Here is a 19,803-nt window from a genome sequence, read left to right on the forward strand (position 1 = left end):
TTACATACTGTATTACCCCCAAATTTGGCTGGTCATTAATTATGCTAATTTACCTTCCTGAAAATTACCACCATCAATGTGAACATTTGAGCAGATTATAGCAAAATGTAGTCTATCATAGTTGCTTATAAACCTGAACCTTCTGAGCCATCCAAAGAAAAGGTTACTGTTACTGGATATAAAAACTTAAGGAGAAATGCTTTATGGCTACATTTGGTCCTTCTCATGGTTAACGTCCTGATTTTGCAGGAAGATGACATGAAAAGGAAATAACTTCCTCAAATCCTGACTAGGAATATCTTCTATTCATTTTTTTAAAATTCTGAATTGCTAAATATAGAGAAATAAGTATATCATCCAAAACATCAAGGAAATAAAACTGATAGTTTTTAAGCTGAATAAAAACCACAGGTACTGTTTTGAAACAAAAAGTCTAGAGGAAAAGTAGAAAAAAAAAAAACTCTCCTGGCAATGTGTGGAGTGTTAATGCTATTGAGTGCAATGATTTCCTTCTATGCATTTTTCATAGACCCTTGATAAAGAGAGATGCACATTGTCTTCAACAGCTCCTCCAGTTATAGATTGTATTTTTTTATTTATTACTCTATAAAAAATTAACATGTCCCTCCTTCCAACTAAAGCTCAGATTCTTACCGTATTGATTATAGGCTTAATAAAGTGTGTGAATCAGGTTAGGCTTGTTTTCCATATGCACTGAATAAGTACAATTTCATTTTGGCCTGCTGAATGTGATTGGATTTCAGAAGTAAACGGAATAGTTTCTCTATGGAGTGAACAGTCTCTGCTTCCTCTTCAAGGCTGCTGTTTCCTTCTATCCATCTCCAAGAAGCCTTCATCATATTAACATAGATGACAATCTGGCAAGGAGGTGCTGATCAAAGATAAATTTCACTCTCGCACTTCGCATTTTCTAATTACACCATCTGTGTCAGACTCTTTCGTGGCAGCTCTGCCCAATCTGTCAAATGCTGCGTGCCTATGGGAATGCAGAGGAGCTGAGAAGATCGCCTTGTCTCCCCTCACCCTCCCATCCGATCCATCACCCCCATTCGGAGCTGGGCAGAGATATTAGTCTAATTGGGGACTGGGATGGAGGTTCCAGGTTGTATGGGAGAGGAAGTGTTTGGGGGATGCAAGACATGAGATTGCAATTTGAATCATATTACAGGGCCTGCCCTAGCTTGTCTTGGAGCAAGCTGAGAACAAGCCATGCATGCAATATCAGGGTGGGAGAGCGAAGACAAGAGAACAGTTTTTAAGGGAATCATGAATGAGAAACTGTCTTCTTTCATTCCTCTCTGTTTCTTTCAGACACATTAAGGATAAATGACTGTGAACAGGACCTGATGGGAGCCGTGCATCCTTTTATTATAATGTTACAGAACACCAGAATAAGGAGTTAAATACAATGACCCAAACGATAAGGTCAGATCTAATCTAATCAAGGCCAGGCAAATAAATCCAACAGTTTTACCTTAGTCATGCAAATTAGATCCTGTGGGATGGGCACAATACTCTCCACTGGATACCATCTACTGAAAACAGGAGGAACTCAAAGGTGCTAGGTACTTTCATAAAGAATTTTCAAATGTATATTAAACTTTCAGATCCCGTTTGATCTGTTTTTCTTTTAATTTAAGAAGATAAAATCCATGATGAAATGCCAGGGAAAAATGGAATAGTTGCCCTTTTGAACTGGAGTCATGGCATAGGTAACTATTTCTAGTTATTGATTTTTTTTCTGCCACATGTCACTGCCTCTAAGTCATGTTGCATCAATGCCAAGGCAAGCGAAGAGATGGAACATCACATTTTAACTCTTCAAGGGTGTGCACTTGCTCGTGTCTACTCCAAAATGGTCCTGCTATAAAACAAAAGAGAACACGTCTGTTCTTATTTTAAATAGGAATAGTTCTGATGATAGTACTATTTCTGTTGCCCTTGAGAAATTTGCAGTCACTTTTGTACCATGGTCATTCTCAAATGAGCAAATTTCCAGTAAAGAGTAAGAGGAATGTAGCAGGAGTTAGAAAATTTGACCTCATGTTCAGTTCTATTAATTATTTTTCTACTTTCTCTGTTTCCTATAACTTCATTTTTCTATCTTCATACATTTGACACATGTGCCTGTGAAAGTAGGTGGGGGATAATAAAAAAATACTGAAAAATATAAGGTCATACTTATGCATTTATGTATTTATATCAATATCATGTGGTGTTTCCAATAAGTATCTGATTATAGTTGATTGGAGAGATCGCATCCCAAATAGACTATTTTAATTTAACGTATTTAATGCATTGTGTTTTCTTTTTGTCCCATAAGAAATTAACTCTTAAAGGACAAGGGTTATGCCTCATTTTTTTTTTTGCCTTGCACATTGTACATTATCACAAGTTTATTACTGATATGTATAAAGGCTATTGATAAATAGTACTTGTAAATTTAATACTTGTAAATGGAAAAACAGCCCTTTTTTGAGTCAAAAGGAAGCACAGGCTGATGGTACTGACATAATCCCATCTGTGGGGAATGAAACTTCTTAATAATCTGTCCCTTTAGCATTTCCCTACTTCTGAAAATCAGGAGTTTGTTGTCAAATATTTATGTAAATTTTATACTTTGCTTAGACTCCAGAATTTTTCCTTTTACACTAAGAGACAAGGTCACCCATTCCTGAAGGACTTCGTTCAGAGGGCACAGGTAGATAAAATTTATGCCTCTGCTTGCAGACACTATCTTCTCCAGCCACAGTAATGAATCCCTGGGAATAGGAACCTTACAGTTGTTCATAGTTTTCACATTAACAACATCATTACTCACTTTTATACAAACTTTTTCTATACACACACACTCATATCCTCTATCACTCTTTCATAGTAGAACTGGATAATTCAGAAAGAAACGTGAGAGAAACATTGCAAATGACCAAATAAAAACCCAGACACTGGGCATGCTAACTAAGCATACACTACAGAAATCTATCCTTTGGATTGAAGCGTGGAAAGATGAGGGTAAATTTCAAAGTGGTATTCAATTTCATGAGTTGCTATTATCAACATTAAAGTAAGAAATTGTCCGCTGTTTCAAACTTTTGATTGTCCTGGGCATCTGTGAGAGACCCACTTAGTGACTTCTGTCGTTGAATTTCTCAGTCACTCCACAAGATATTAGCAGAAGCAGATGAATTTCGTGCTCTATTATTGCTGTAAAGCGGTGTCCAGTGTCTTAAACCTGCCTTGAATCTTCCTTATTCTCATGAATTCTGGACAACTGAAAATAAAATGTTCATAAATCCTGTGCATTGTTAGAAAGCATAAATGTCTACTTCAAGCATTATTTGCAGGAAGGTGCACTTTTGGAATATTCTGCTTAGAGGACTTTTGTTGTAGACTAAGTTAATTCATGAGATCTGTTACAATTTATAAACCTCAATTTTATAATTGAGCTGTTGTGTTTGGTGCTTTTTTCTACTAAATTTATAAGAATCATTTTCCCACTTTATATATTCTAGCTAGATATGTTCTACGATATTGACAAAATAGTGTTAGGTTTAGAAATATTCATGTATTTAAAAAAAATAAAAGATTTTTGGACAACTCATTGTAGTATTTCATTACAAATAGCATCCAAAGTTACCATGACATACATCTTTTCTAAATCCAGGTAAAGTAAGAAAACAGTTTGTTGTTTTGAAAAAACAAAATGACACAGAGACTTGGGAAATCCAGTGACAGCTTCTAAACTATTCTCAGTCTCTTCCACAACTAGGTTTCTGCCCCAGCACCCACTTACATGTCGTGTTTCCATTAAGGACTAAGAACTAAAAATGAAATAATTATGCCACAACCATGTAATGCAATTCAAGAAATCTTGCATTCTTACTTCAGTAATACTTTTAGGGATAAATACTTCAAGAATAAAGATCATTTGTGGGCTGCCTGGCTCACTAAAACTCAACAATTTAAAGTATAATATTTACAAAAAAGAAAAGTAACATTTTGGACCAGTATTCACAGAACTGAGTCCTAGATAAGGCGTTAAGGATGGGAAAGCTCCAGCTTCACCTCCACCATCCTGGAAACTAAATGGAGAGAAGCCCTACTGCCAATTCTGCTTCATCTTGATCACTGTCCAATCCCACCCCAGTAAGCTTTATTTCACACCCCATTTAGAGCATGCTTGGAGGAGCACCCGAAGATTTGGAAGGAGGCTCAAAGCTTATCTCGACTCTCCAGACATCAGCAGTGTGAAAAACGGGACTTTTTAAAATAACGTTTCCTGTGCTTCCTGCTTCTGGTCAAGCCAAACATTCTGCAGAGATTGCTGTTCTCATGGAATGTTGGCGCTTCCCCTGCAAGGCACAGCCAGAGTCTGGGCATGCACTGGGAGGTGGAAACTGAAAGCGAATGGAAAGTCTCAAATCAGGACCACAGAAAAACACTAGAGAAGCACATGGAGCAGTGCTGCAATTCTGGGGAACACTCAGTGTGTGACCCCAGTTTCCCAAATGACACAGCTGAAGCCCAGGCGACCCCTGTTTTGTTCTCAACACAGATCCTGATGTCAGAATACACAGGGTATCCACAGAGACCCTCAACTAGTTGCTTTTCATTTATCCCAGCCTATGGAAGGGAATTTTCTTATTAAAACATTCTTTATAATTAAAGGCTTTGCTGACTATGAATAAACAAGATTGATTTCACACAAAAAAATATTATGTAAAATAAAATGCATAATCTAATTTGCAAAGAGGTAATACTGAGACAGAAAATAAAGCGTAGGAGATTTTCTGTGAAGGTAGCATGTTTCAAGAGGTAATAATAAGTGGATTTGAGCAAGCAAGTATAGTTCTTCACATTGGTACAACACAGTGAGTGAAATGTACCCCAGTGAACTTATCAGTTACTTGAAGGATACACATCCAAGTAAATAAAACTTTTCCTGCTTACTTTCTGAAATACTTCCCAAACTTTTCTCCATTGCAAATACTTTCACTTAAAAATTCAAATTTTTCATATCTCATTTTGCTTTGTTTATTCTATAGTTTTAGAATTCCTTGATTCAATAAAACAACAATCAGTTTATGAAAGCGTTGGTTAAGCACATCATAAACAACAGGTTTTAGTGCTGTTGAGTAAGACTGTTTTCAAGTTTGTCTCAGCTTATGTCTCCATCATTGGGGAGAAGGTGCCACTTGGGTGAGTAATTCCAAGGCATGACTTTTAGTAAACCAAGGTGTGAGCAAATCTATTCTCATTGCCCACATGGACACAGAGTGGCTCTGGCGGCCCACAGGTCACAGAAGATGGAAACATTCAGTGTTTGAGGTATTCAATACAAATAAAAGACTTACTATCTTCATTTTTTAAAAGTTTAAATTTTTGGACCTGAGAAGAGAGGGCATTTTATCACAACTGCAGACAGTACTTGAATTATTACGGAGTTTCAAATCTTTAATTCACATTAAATGTGTATGTACTTAGTATCAGATGCGTTCTTTATGCAGATAACAGTTTTCAAATAAAAAATGTATTGGGGTGGGAGCATTAAATTAAGCTTTTCTCTGAATACCAGGTCTTTCATAATTGTGTGTTGAATATTTTAAAAGCTTTTTCTTTTAATGTAAATAGCCAAAGTCCAGAACATCAGAAGTGGGCTCCAGTTGTGCCACGGTATGTGACCAACATGACCGTGCAGAGAGCGGGCAAAGGCCTGCGTGCTAAGCAGGCCCCCTCAGGAAGTCCACAGCCAGCATGGCCAAGAGTAAGGAGGCAGGACCCAGAGTCTCGTGTGGCAGATGGATTCGTCATATTCACACTCACAAACTCAAAGGATCAAGAATTTACAGACCCAAATTTTGAATCATGCTTTTGCCACTAAATGAAAATGCAAGACAATCAGGAGGGTAAAAGGCACAGCTTTGTAGTAAGTCACTCTGGGTGTGAATAATCCAATGCACTTATATATATATATATTTCTAAATCACAGGTAACAGTTTAATACCTAAACCTGCTAAGTGATCAACAAATGGTGGTTTAAATCCCCTTTTCTCTCTTCCTATTGGGATATGAGCTCAAGCATCCAAGTAGGGTTAGAATGAAAGAGAAAAGGTCATTACTCTCATAGCTATATCACTCAAGCGTCTATTAAGTAGGTAGGATATATACTCACAACTACTTGGGATTGTGGAAAAGTAACCTTCTCTCTTTTAAGACTGCCTCTTCCTGTTTTTAAGGTCCTATTCCTATTAGTTGTAGAGAGGGGTGGGAGTGGTGGGGATGTTTATGTCGTTTGATATGGATAATGACAAATCAGCAGTTAAAATTACATTTGTTTTTGGTATGCTTTTAGTAAGTTTAAAATTTATTCCCTGTGAAAGTTGTTTTCCTCTCAAACTATCTCTCCTTCCTCATTTGCAAAACAACACCGGCTAGAGTCAGAGCTCTGGCAGTGAATGGCAACTGAAAACATGGCCCCTCTTTCACTCCTGTGCCATTGACTCTTGTTAGCATCTGTCCCTTCCCCCAAATACCCTGAATATCCTCAACTCTACAAGGAAGACATCACACACAATATGATTTACAGACAATGGATAAAAATCAGGCTACTTTTGTAAATACAGACTCTTATTTTAGTGTATTGTGATAGTCCTAGTAGTTATCTAAGAGAATCTGTAGGTGGGGTTGTGTTGCAGAGCAGCACACCACTGACCTGAGAGTATAATAGCACTTGGCCCTCAAAGGTATACTAGCGAATGTTTCCCTTAAACTTCCTGGTAGACACATGTGTCCTCTCTGAGAAACATTGAAGCCTACGGGCTTTCTCAGAAAGCTGCTGTGATGAGCACATACCAAAGAGGAAGCCTTCCTTTCCTGCATGACTTCTCCATCACTTGTGAAGAAGAATGAGAGAGGTCAGGCATGACACTCTTCACTGAGGGCCTCTCGAGCCTATAGACAGGGATCTACCAGTCAGGAGAACCAAAATCCATCTTCCACCTAAGCAGAGTCATATGCAGTCTGGCTGAGGGTTCAATACCCAGAAGTCTTTGCCTCTCAGCTCTTCCTTTGAGACGGTGTAGTACATCTCATGCTAGTCAGGTACAGATAGGAATCCAAAGGGGTAACGTAGCTACCTGTGCACCTGACCTAAGATTCTTCTCAGTTGCTCTAGGTATTTCCCTATTTTTTTCCTGTTACTATGTACAACAGAAAATTCACAGTCATCTCTCATATTGTAGACCTTACTTTTGGTTTCATTTAGATGTAATTTTTGGACTTCTTTGTAAACTTTAGTCAAGAATCACCTCCATATATCATTTCACTTATGGCTAAGTACATGGCCCCCATACCTGCATTGGCCAGGGTCATAGATCTTAACTCCCGGCTCTGTCTGCATCCTGGTACTCTAGGGAGGGTCCCAAGCATAGCACTTCAGGCAATGAATGATATCAACTAAAAACTGGTCTTTTCTGAAATGCACTTAGCACAGCATAGTATCCAAACTTGATAATTGCTTATTGCAGATTGGTCTAATTTTGTTGTTTTGCTTTATATTTACTTTGCCACTTTCAGGTAGCAATTGGAATAGTTAGGCATGCAAAGGAAAGTTGGACTAAAATAAAGGAGAGAGGACGAAAGGAGATAGATCACGCCCAAGTACCACAGCTGCTCAGGAATAGAGGAAGAGCAAGGAAGGTGACTCTTCCAGGAGCTGTTGGGTGTAACTAACTTTACAAAACACATTATATACTAGAAATGGAGCCAAATGCTTATCCATGATGTGTGATTTAATTCTTTCAGCAGCAGTAGACAATTGTGTAAGTCTCTGTGCTTCTGTTCAAAAGAAACAGGTTCAGAGAGATTAAATAATTCGTCCAAGTTTATACAGCGCTAAGTGACAAAGGAGGGCTTCAAATTTCCCTCCACTGAATAAAACTGCTCCTAACCCTAACTCTAACCCCTACCTTTTCCAATTACCATCCCACAGCTTTGTACCCTGAGAAGATGGAAACAGAAGGGACAAAAACCCTATCGTCCTCACCAAACTCCTTTGTTGTTTAAGAACTTTCCCTGTTTTCTCTGATAGGTAATCAGCCCACTTGCACTTCCTATCACTTGGGACATGTCTCCTTTTATGTAGGCACAACACAGCTAAGCACCATAGTATTTATTAAGAGTCCACACCTGCATAACATCTTGCTACCAACAGGAAAAATAAAAGGCAAGAGGAAATGAGAAGCTCCTGCCCCCTGGAACTTTATAATTAGGAACAAATGGATGACAGGGATGAGAAAGGATACCTAGGCCCCAGACTAGCAAACAGACCTGACTGGAGGCCCAGCATCAAGCCAACCCTAGCAAGGATCAGACCTAACTGCATACCTGGGGTTTCCTGCAGGGACAAACTTAACAAGTATCTGCCACTGTGAGGGAGGGAGCTGGGGCAGAGGATAGGTGTGGACACCCTGACCTGTGCAGCGAACATCTTCCCCAATCAGAGGTTTGCCTCCTCACCAAGTGCTCATCCTACTACACAGTTATCTTAAGTCAGTGTGAAGCAAGGCTTTTCATCAGCTGTCATATTAGTGAGTCCTTCAGTTCCTCTGAGGATTTTGTTTTAGCTATTATGTCACTCTGTGCAGCGCCACACGTTGTATATGTGTGTGTATTGGGGATGGAGCCAGGATTCCAGCCATGCAGACCATCTTGATGCACAGAGCAGTGAAAAAGTGACTCAGACGTCTCTTTCAAAATGACTGTCATTTTTATTACATTTCAAAGTAAAATGAAATTAGGAGTGGAGGAGTGGTGAGATGTTTTCTACAGTCCTTAAGAAAAAGGTATTTCTTCATATTTCAAAGCCTGGGCTTGCAGTACACTAGTATAAATTGCTGACTTGGCTTCTTTTTATTCAACTTATTAAATAATAACATTCTGAATAAGGAAAGCAAGTTGAGTAATATATGAGGCTATATATGAAATGTATAAAATATATTTAGGCAGTGTATGAGGGCCAAGAAAGTAAAGGGTGAGAGGAGGAATTTGCCAGAAACCCTTCTATTGCAAATGCATTAAAATCTAAATTAATGGTGAAGTGATCTTAGCAATGATATCACACAATGACTACAAAATCTAAAAACAAGAATGGTTATTTTCATAAAATTTTAATATACTTTTTCTTGCATGCAAGCCAACAGATTAGTAGTATAACATACACATCTACAGTATTTTTAGAGTTGCTTTTTCTAATGGAAATTTCAGTTCTGTGTAGACCTAGGAACTTCAAGTATTATTTTGTCTTCTCAATACACTCCTCCTTTTCAAAGGTACATTATTTACTGATAGTTTATTACACAGAGAAAAGTATTAATAACAAAACTGTACTTGTCCAATTTTGATGTCAAACTCTGCTGAGAAAAATCAACCCTAAGCCTAGCTGGTCTGAAAAATCTATCACACTTTTCTTTTTTTTTTTAGTAGATCTCATCCTGGGCATTGTAAATCATGTATGTGTACTATGTAATTATATTGTCCATGGATTTATGCAACTCCATTGCATATTTCATTACTTTTTCTTGGTCTACTTATTAAAACTACATTTTACATGTCTAATAGTGCAATTCAAATTGTACCATATATGAAGCAGTGACACACAGGCACGGGGAAATGATGTCTGAGCAATTTAACCCGACCCACTGAAGGACAGGAGAATTACCTTTGACTGTAATGAGCTGTGGAGGTGGTGAAGGCTGCTTTTTCACATTTGTGATTCCTCTATGCACCTTTCTCTGGAAAGCCAAAGCCCCTGTCACTCGCACAGCAGACTTGGAAGCGTTTCATACTGTCCTGCTCCCATCCAAGGGAAGGCGGTGGGTAAGGGAAGAAGGGGTGCCGCTTGTTGGTTTACAGGAAATCTGAACACCCATGGGATGCTTTTCAGAATCCAAACAGAGTTCAAAACATAAACATTCCACGTAATTTGTTGTTTCCATACATCATTTGCCTCTTAAAAAAAAAAAGACTGAAAAAATTTTAATGTGTGACTACAGTGACAGAGAGTGGGTGCCAACAGCTCTCTGGATGGCTTTTTATCTCATTCCCTTAGTGAAAACAGTTAACTAGGCACTGGTGAGAGATTCTGTAACTGCACAACACAGAGCTGGCGCCAGCGCCAAGTGTGGCATGCCAGATGTGCGAATCCATTCTGGAGCGCGCTATCAGCAGCTCCAACAGCTCGCCATAGCCATTAATCTAGAGACCTCTGGGAGTTCCGGGGAGCGCTGTAAAACCCGGCCCCTGCCAAGGCTGCATCAGATAAAGCCATCAATGCATTGTAAAAAGACACAAAACCTATTTCATGGGCTGCACTGATCAAGCAATTACAATCATTGACTACATTAAGCAAAGAAACAGCGGGGTGCCCTATAAAATTGACTGCCAACTTGAATAATCAATAGACTCCATGTAGAGTAAATTAAATAACTGAAAAACTATGTGGAAAAGCTGAAGTTAAAAAGCCAATCAGTAATCCCTCATCCATGGCAAAACAATCCTGCTTCCAAAAGATCCTTCGGTTAGCTTAAATTTTCATCCCTGGGAAATCCTGGGACAGGGAGATTGGGAGGAGGGAAGAGAATTCTTTTACCTCTTGTATCCTTCTCTTTTCTAATTGTACCTTTAATTTGAATGTTATTTATAATCAATCGATGCACTCTTCTTATCATCTGTATAGCTGAGTGCACGCGCAAGACAGGAAGGTTGTGATTCAAAGTCAACATTCAAGGGCGATGTTAAGGTGTGACACGGCTCCTCGTTTACCCTGGGGTTTACAATCACAAGAAGGTTGATTTCTTATGTTTTTATAACAATTTGGAATTTGGTGATTTTTAATTATTAAATTTTGTATAAAATAAATCCATAGAGAGAGAAAGACAGAGCTATGGAAAAGCCCTTTGGAGGGGTTTCAGATTTACCTTGTCCCTTCACAGCCCCAGATGAATTTGTAGAACACAGAACGGTTGTGATCAAAGGTCACATTTCTGTCTTCCTAAGGTGTTCTTACCCTCTTTGCTTCACTAGAAAGTAACAGAATATGTTCAGGAAACTAAACATTGATTTATATTTCATGGGTGCCATGAAAAGTTTGCATTATTTTGCAAGAAATTGCTTATTCATTTGCACACATGTACACAGACGTTTGTTTTGTTTCAGGCTAGGGAAAACACCATTTTATGAGCAGTTTCCCTATTGTATTATTAGAAAATGTAGGAGAAGAAAATTGATGGAAAGGTGAAAATGGTATTTCTTCACAAATAAGCAAAAAAATCCCAAAAAACACCCAGCTCAGCCATTTTTGGTGTATTTCTTTTGTGATTAAAAATAATGACAATGATTTCAGTTCTCAGAAACTAGATTAGTTGGAAGCACATCTGAATGTGAAAATGATAACACTGGAGAGATGGCAATGTTCATGTGTGCTGAACAACAATATTTCACCACCAAAAGAGAAAAAAATTGAAACTGTTATTGTGGAGGCTATATAATTCTCTTTGTAGTCAAGTTTTTTGTGAAAACAACATATGACAGTAACAGTAAGAAGACACCTACGGCACTGATGAATACTTCATTAAACAGGCATTATTGCTGCTCCCACTGAATGTAAGATCACCCTGATATTATAAATGATTTGCATATTAACAAAAATAATACTGAGGTGTATTTAATGTGGCATTTGAATTAACTCTTAATAGCATGCGAGTTCTTTGGGGCCAGCGTAGGGAGTAAATTGCAGGATGAATTTGGTACTAATTGTCACTAGCTAGGCTTTCTGAACCTAGGTATCTAGAAAATATCTTAGTGGTATTATTTTTAACACATTGATGTGTTTGATAGAGCCACCTACAGAGGAACACAATAAATTAGTTGTCAATAAACAGCTAGTTTTAACAATGCTCTTCTTCCTTCCCTATTAAATCTAATAGGGACAAAACCCTTCTGAAATGGTGTATTTAATGAGCAAATCTTATTTTTAAAAAACTGCGCTGGGAAAAGGAAAAATATGATGAACTAAAGATGATTATGTGTCACAATAAAATTCTCCAACTTGTCGGCTGATGAGATGATAATGTCGCCTGTAACAGCAGAAGAAGCAAAGTGCTGCTGAGCTCCTGATAAAATGTCTTACTGAAACCTATTGTATTTACTTCTTATTAGATTCTGAACTCAAATAGATCTTGATTGTTGAGAGCTTGGGTATTTAAAAGCTTTAAGATCATCAATTACATTACTCATAATTTCCACATCTGGCTTCGCCGCTGCAATTCAGAGAGAGAGAAAGACTATTATAACAGTCTTCCTGCAACTTGATTACTGGGAGACTCTGTTACAATGTGCACTTGAAATGCTGTTAAGCCATGAACTTAACTGCAATTTTCAGGTTTGTGGAATGACTTCTATATAGACAGCTTGTGGTAATTGTTGAAATAAAAGGGTAAGAGAGCTGACAAACCACGTGGGCGAAACGGAGGGTCACCCCAAACCCAGACCCCGTCAGGGCTGCAAAGACAGCATTCCATTTGGAGCTACCCTGTTTTACCTTCCTGCTATGAATGAGCTTTTGGGGAGCTAACACTCATTCTGACTTCAACAAAATAATAATTAAAATGGCCATTATGTAATTGAACAGCAGTTTGGTTATATTTACACTGGGTAGAAGCAGGCTGTAGGGAGTAGGGACCTGGAGAATTCCTGCTGTCAAGATGTTGCCAAAGCAGTTCAATGTTTGCAGAAATACGTTGTTGTTTCTTAACTCCTGCTGGAGAAGACAACTTGCTTCCTTCTGCAGGCTCCTGAACACATGCACTGTTTTCAAAGTTCAGATGTTCTGCTATGAATTGTTTAAAGTAGCTGGTTACCTTCTGGTAAAGCAGTCCAAAACATAGCATTTTACACATACGAGTATTTTTTTTGTCTCATTGGGTTGCACCATATCCAGGGAACTGGATGAGGGAGGGTCCATTTCATGGAATGGGAATTCAGTGTCTAAATTTGATTGTGGAGACGGTATTCTAACACCTAGGTCTACCTCTAACTCCTCCCCTCACACCCAGCATGCACAGAGAGAAGTAAGGAAGTGTTCTCTCAGATGCAAAAACAGAAACAGAGACAAGACACCCAGTATATTTGAAAAACTACTTCACAAATCCTGAGGAAGGAGGAGGGGAGAGAACTGAAAAGGTATTTCTCCAGCAATGACTCCTCCTGGGAACAAATGCAGTTTCTGTAGTTTTTCCTTCTCAGTAATGCTCTTTAGTGGATAAAGCTTTTTTGTCTCTTTGAAGAATCAGTTCAGATATCAAAAATCTGAGCAAATCTAAGATCTCATCAACTAGTCCTAAACACAAAGGAAGGATTTGCTGGTCCCTTCCTTGCTAATTCCTATAAAATCCAAAGCATTTTACTCTTTCTTGGCTAAAGGCTTTAATTCAGCATTTCATCTGTATGAATATTGAAGGAATTACATACAGAATTTTGGTCAGCAATATTTTGAGGTTTTTCTTAAGTCCATTTGCTTTGTTCAAGAAAGAACAGTTTCCTTTCTGGGTGAGCTGTTTCTTCCTCCCCCCAGGAAAAAGCATAATAAAAGAAAATAATTGATGTCACTTTACCTGGAGGAACAACAGTTTACAGGTCCCATGACAGTATTTACATGTTCAGAAATATATGGAACATGTGTTAGAACTGATCCATATGCAGTGCAGAGTGTTTTCAATAGCTTCCCCGTGAAGTAGACTTTGGGGTGTGTTCCTGTACACACAGTATTATTCTGAATGACCACAAACTAAAAAATCACCCTGGAAGGAACAGAAAAGAGAGATACAGAAAGAGAGGGACCCTTGCCTAGGAAAAACTTAAAGTACAGATATTGATGGTGGCAATGACTTTATTCAAGTGAATAAGTACATGGTAGATGCCTTGTGATGATGCATTAGAATTATCTAGTGTAGATAGACACAACTTTCTTTTTTGTTCTCAAAACTGGAAATCATGCATTTGCAAATTCATTAGTTTTTTCCTAAAAGCAGGGACTCAGCCCATATCTGTGATCAACTGTACTTATTTTAAAGTACAAGACCAGCTTCTGTTTATCCTGTTTCAACTGTGCATCCTCCCTTTTATTCTAGTCCCTTCCTCCCTGCAGGAGACGAAAAGAAACCAACACCCTTCTGTGGTTTGAACTTTATGATGTGTACAGATTTTCCCTCTTTTTGGCAGTCACACAGGAGGGACATCAGGCAACGCATATAGCGGACAGGCTTTCTAGCCCACAGGACACTCTCTGTCTGGCACAAGGCTGTGTGTAGCAAAACAGAAATGCACATGAAGAATGTGAAAGAGAAGCATTGAGCAGGAGGCAGCGGGTAGGTCCTGACCCATGGCTGGACCAGGTACAGGGGCGACATTCTCTCTTATTTTTGACACCCTGTCTACACGTTCTCTTCTTGTCACCTTCTTCATTACTGACACAAGTACAGTATTAAATGATCAGCCCAGGGGCTGGTTCCTTGTGTAATAATTAATCATTTTAATCTAAAACCTGTAACAGGACACATGAATCTGAAAATGAGAGAGACAAAGGGAGAGGGAGAGAGAACTTTGATAATGTCATCCAATTTTATTATTAAGGAAATAGTCCCGTAGTGGTATGTGCCAATTTAATTCTATCCAAAAGTGCTTGTGGCACACATTTAACAAGCAGCATTAAGGTTGCCAATTTCCAACCACAACTGAAAGGAACTGTAAAGGAAATCTATTTCAATCACCTCTCTGATTCTTGAATTCCCTGTATTTGATTCCTTTGGGCTGACAGGTTGGCTCTTCCATGTTCGCCTTTACTAGCAGAGGATTTGCTACTTCTCTAGTTGTTTCATGCGTGAACTCTGTTTAATAAAGTTAGTAAATGTACAGTGCTTTTAAAACATTAGAAGGTCACAGTTTGAGTAAAGATATATGGAGAAATTTAGCTGATTCAGAAAAAAATTAACTTTTGGGATTTTCTTAAAATGGGAGGTCAGATTTGATCACATCCAGATCTGAACACTTGAAAGAAAGAAAAAGTCTTGGGCATACACTGCCCAAGATAGAAGAATGCTGACCTAGAGAAAGTTCCACAAAAAGGAACTTTCTCCTGAGTTCCTCTGAAGAGAAATCAATTTTGAAAAAAGTCAGAAAGCATCTGGGTGGGCTGTGCCTCTCAACAATTTATGGACATTATCATACAAAATGAGAAACAGGGTTTTTCACACTGGATTTAAAAAAGGAAAATCGTAGACTCTGAATCTGTTGGACCTGATTTGAAATCCATTTCCATCACTTATTAATTATATTGCTAATATTTTGGAACCACAGTCTTTTTCTTTTCTAATGCCCATTTTACGGGATTGTTTTAAGGGTTAGAATTAGTGTAAGTCAACCAGTAAGAGTTTCTTTCATTGCTCAAAGAGTGAAAGAATTATTCCTAGCATATAGTGAGCAATGATGTTACAATAGGGGAAGCCAACAGAGGTTCCATCATGAAGAAGCGCACACCCCAATCACAGGTGAATGTGGCTCTTTCCCCCAGCACAGGGCTTGAGATCACCATAAATCATTTCCCAGAGCCCGCTCAATGGGTCTTGCGCAACATCAGCAGTTCCTAACTCACAAGCCTGCACTGCACTTAGCCACCGCAATCCAAAGGTGGAAAGACCTCCATCCACCCTCTCTGCCCCTCCCCAGCATCCCAGGGCCTGTAATATTGTGATTTTTGCCCCACTTTTCCTCATCAGCTTAATAATGGTTGGTGAAACAATACCATTAGTCAAGGCATTTTATTTCTATTTTGTTGCATTTGTTTTTTTGTTTTCCTTCTTTTATTTCTGGGATTAAGAGGGAATGCATTTTAAAGAAAATACTTCACTGTAAAACATATTGAGGGCATATTTTCTTGATATAATGCAGCTGAGAAATAATTATGTGGATCTTCTTGTGCAGAAATACTTCTTAATTCTATCAATATTCTTATTAATAATAACAGTAAGAAAGCAGTATGTCATGCGACATTGCTGTCATAGATTGGTGTCCTTGTGTATTTTTATCTTCTCCACCCTGGATTCTTTCTACATGGTATGTTGAGTGTAACATATTTATGCTCTGCTAAAAGACAGTGAAAAAAAAAATTAGTCCTCTAGACTCTATGCCACAACAAGCTCTGTAGAAGTGCATTATAGTCTTTACTTATTTATTTATGTATTTATTTTTATTTGGTACCAGGATTCGAACTCAGGACCTTACACTTGCCAGGCAGGCGCTTGTGCCACTGAGCTATATCCCCAGCCCTTACAGTCTTTATTTAAGATATTAACTATATTTGTGCATATGTCTTTCTAAATCATAATGAAAACTCTAACACATTTTGGAACCCAGCAACATATTCACTGAAGATAAAAATTGCTCTGTTCTAAGTGTAGCTTTCCTTAGTAAAGGGAAAGGAGGATAGATAGGCCTGCTCAGAAGGGTTTATATTCAAAGAAAATGGAAAATTTACCATGAAGGAAAGGAACTCATTTGGTATGAGTGAGTTAGGGTATTTTGGGATGAAGCAGTTGATTCACATCCATACCCTGTGATGTGCATCTTTCTGTATTCACTTGTGTTTAGGATGAGGTAAAAAGTTCTATTGTAAAGAGTAAAAGACAGACATGAGAGAGGAATACATCACTATAAGCATGCTGTTCTTTGGGCTCCTCCTCCCAAGGCCTAGGAGGAGATGGATAAATTGCAGCTGGCTGCATCTCTGCCTTTGAAGGCAGCTGACCCAGAGGTACTTGGATGGACCCAAGAGGAAAAAGCTCCACTCTTCAGTAAATGTGTGTGGCAAGTACTTGAACGAGTGGGATAAACAGAGCGGAACAAGTGAAGAGACATAAACCCCAGCGCATTACCTCCCTCGCTACTGCAGGAAAATGCAGCCAATGAAGAATATGATCAGAGTTCACCTCAACATTTGCACGCTCTGCTCTGTCTTACCACATCCCCTGGGGAATGAGACTTGATGTTCTCAACTCTCTTTTCATTTCCAGTTTGAGATCATGGTTTTTTAAGATATCCAAACCAAGTTCCCGTATGGCTGAAGCTTGCTTTTTCGGAACCTCACCTAGGGCTCTTGCTCCTCAGCCAGATTATACACCAGACGAAGTGACATGGGTGACGTGAACAACAAACTCAAGCTGTGAGCTCCAGGTCAAGGCACCAAACAGGTTACCCCATATCCCCATCGCCACACCATTCAAACAAACAGCACTATTAAAGGGTGGTGGAAAAAAATTTCAAAAAAGTCTTTAAAATAGTAACTAGCTGACTCTCAGTAGTCTTTAATCTTTGTGAAATAGCCAAGTGTTTATGTTTCTGTCTGACAGTGGTGGCGCAAAGTGACGTTCTGAGGCATTCCCTTGCATTTGGAAGACATTACTTGAGGAACAATCACGGAGGCCCTGAACAGAGTGTAAGCATTGAATTGAACTGAATTCTTATTTCTCCCACCGGCTAGCTTGGTGCTCATGGCCTGATTGAGTAATTTTAATAAGCTTCCATTTCTCTTTTGCACAATGGTCTTTATGGAACACAGAGATAAAGATCCAACCAGACTTTATATCGGAAGCACCTAGCATCATGCTTGTCACATAGATGTGACTTGATGAATGCCTTTTCCTTTCATTGCCCTTTGTTTTACGAATTGCTTTGATATTTTATTTTATGAGTTTTTAAAATGACAGTTAACAAAAGAAACGAAGAGCAATACAGTAGAAGTATAACTGTAGGGCTTTTGGTTAAATGGGTGGCATGATCATGTCTTCATATTTATATAATATATAATTATTATAAAGAAATTTAAGGCATCTAATTCTACAAATATAAAGGCAATAAGGGAGGAGGCAAAAATGGAAAAGAGACACTGATACATAAGTGACAGAAAAAACATCTAAAGGTATGGCATAACTTAGGAAAAGAAAGAAAGCTGAGCCCGCGTAAATCAGAAAGAATTACCCAAGAGAAGCAAGTGTATTCATATGAAAAATACATACAACAAAGATCCAAAGTTGGGGTACTGACTTTCTTCCCTGGAAAATGAGAATGAGAGGTGGGCTGAAGGTAGGGGAGCCGCCTGACAGTCAGCAGAAGAAGCAATTACGCTCTCAGATCTTGCCAGACCTCCCATACTTATCCCCCATCCCCACCAAGATGACCTTCCTCATGCTGCTAAAAAAACAGGTTTATTCTCTCTATACAAACTAAACCTTACAATCACGAGACTCTGAATCCCAAGCACGAGGGGCATTGGAGTCAAAGTGCCAGGGTGAAAATAGAGATAAGAAGAGAAAGTAAACACATTGCACAGTGAAATCTGACCCTTTCTTCTCTATGTTTTGCTCCTCAAATATAAGCAACTAAGCCTTAAGATCCAAGAGATTAGAAGACTCATCCCTGGAGAAACTTCTAGGGAAAAGAAATAAAATCAGGCAGGCTGGGGATATAGCTCAGCAGTGCAGCACCTGCCCGGCAAGGGCAAGGTCCTGAGTTCAATTCCAAGTACCCCCCCCAAAAAAAAAACCCATTAAAATGAGCAGAATATCTGCCCACAATGAACACTCGACAGTGAAGCCAACCAGTTGCCAAACACTACTTCCACACACAGACCTTTCGGTCAGCTTTTTAGTTACCTGATGTTATGAACATGTAAATCACCAAAGAGCATCAGACATTAGTAGGAAAATCTAGCAGCAAAGATCTAAATTTAAATAAACACGTAAAGCAAAAAAGCTTGTATGAAATAGAGGCAATGCAAGCATCAGAGAAATTGTAAACTATCTAAAATTATTTTCTTAGAGAATTTATTTTTATACTGAAGTTCAGGAAACATTAAATTCTTCATCTCAAAGGACATGGTGTTCACCCCAGGGCAAGTCAGCATGATCAAGGACACAGAATTAAAAACAAGCCAGCAAACAACAGCAATCCACAAGGGACAAATCTGAGACCAACAACAACTTTAAGCTGAAACAAATAATTTAATAATGGCGGAGGAAATCAGCCAGAAAATAGACCAAGATGCCAACAAAACAGTGCATTGGAAAAGGGAATTTAAAAAAAGATATTATGAAACAATAATGAAAGAAACTTTCCAAGAATTGAAGGTCAGGGATTTTCAGATTAAAATGGCCCATGAAATGCCTAACACACTGTATAAAAATGTGCCTGTAAGTTAGTGTGGTATGGGAAAATCAGTAAGAAAAACCCTAAGAGTATATGTTCAAAGGGTCGGAAATGGAGAAAACACCAGATCACCACAAGAAAAGACACAGAAGCCAGAATGCAGTGCTTTTCAAATTCTGAGCAAAAAGATTTTTTGACCCAATTCTATACTCTGGAAAACTATAAATCAGTAAGGGGAGGCAGAATAAAGACATTTTTATGTAACTAAGTTCTCAAAATAATTTATACTTTGTGTGCTCTTTCTTAGAAAGCACACAAATGAGAGATATGAGTTCAAGGTGAAGAAAAAGGTTAAAAAAAAAAAACCTGACTGAGAGGAAGAGAGAAACAGAGGGTGACTGTGCAGAAAAGTATTGGATAACGAGAACAGTTTTTCAGAGTGGAAGAGGAAAATGGAGGGCTTCAGAAGGAATGCTTCCAAATTAAAAAAAAAAAAAAAAAAAAACCAGGATTCTGCAAGAGTGTACA

General features: G+C 38.5%; 1 long non-coding RNA gene across 1 annotated transcript in view; it reads right to left on the minus strand.

Moving 5' to 3' along the window:
- Positions 1-1,411: 1,411 nt before the first annotated feature.
- The window catches only part of LOC102016807, a 76,984-nt gene continuing 58,592 nt past the window's right edge, over positions 1,412-19,803 (minus strand). The window contains exon 4 of the long non-coding RNA XR_001233383.1: positions 1,412-1,885. This is a non-coding gene — a long non-coding RNA (uncharacterized LOC102016807). The remainder of the gene's footprint in view (positions 1,886-19,803) is intronic.

The sequence above is a fragment of the Chinchilla lanigera genome, unplaced genomic scaffold (assembly GCF_000276665.1).
Source record: "Chinchilla lanigera isolate Chin_1 unplaced genomic scaffold, ChiLan1.0 scaffold00016, whole genome shotgun sequence".
NCBI classification, from domain to species: Eukaryota; Metazoa; Chordata; class Mammalia; order Rodentia; family Chinchillidae; genus Chinchilla; species Chinchilla lanigera.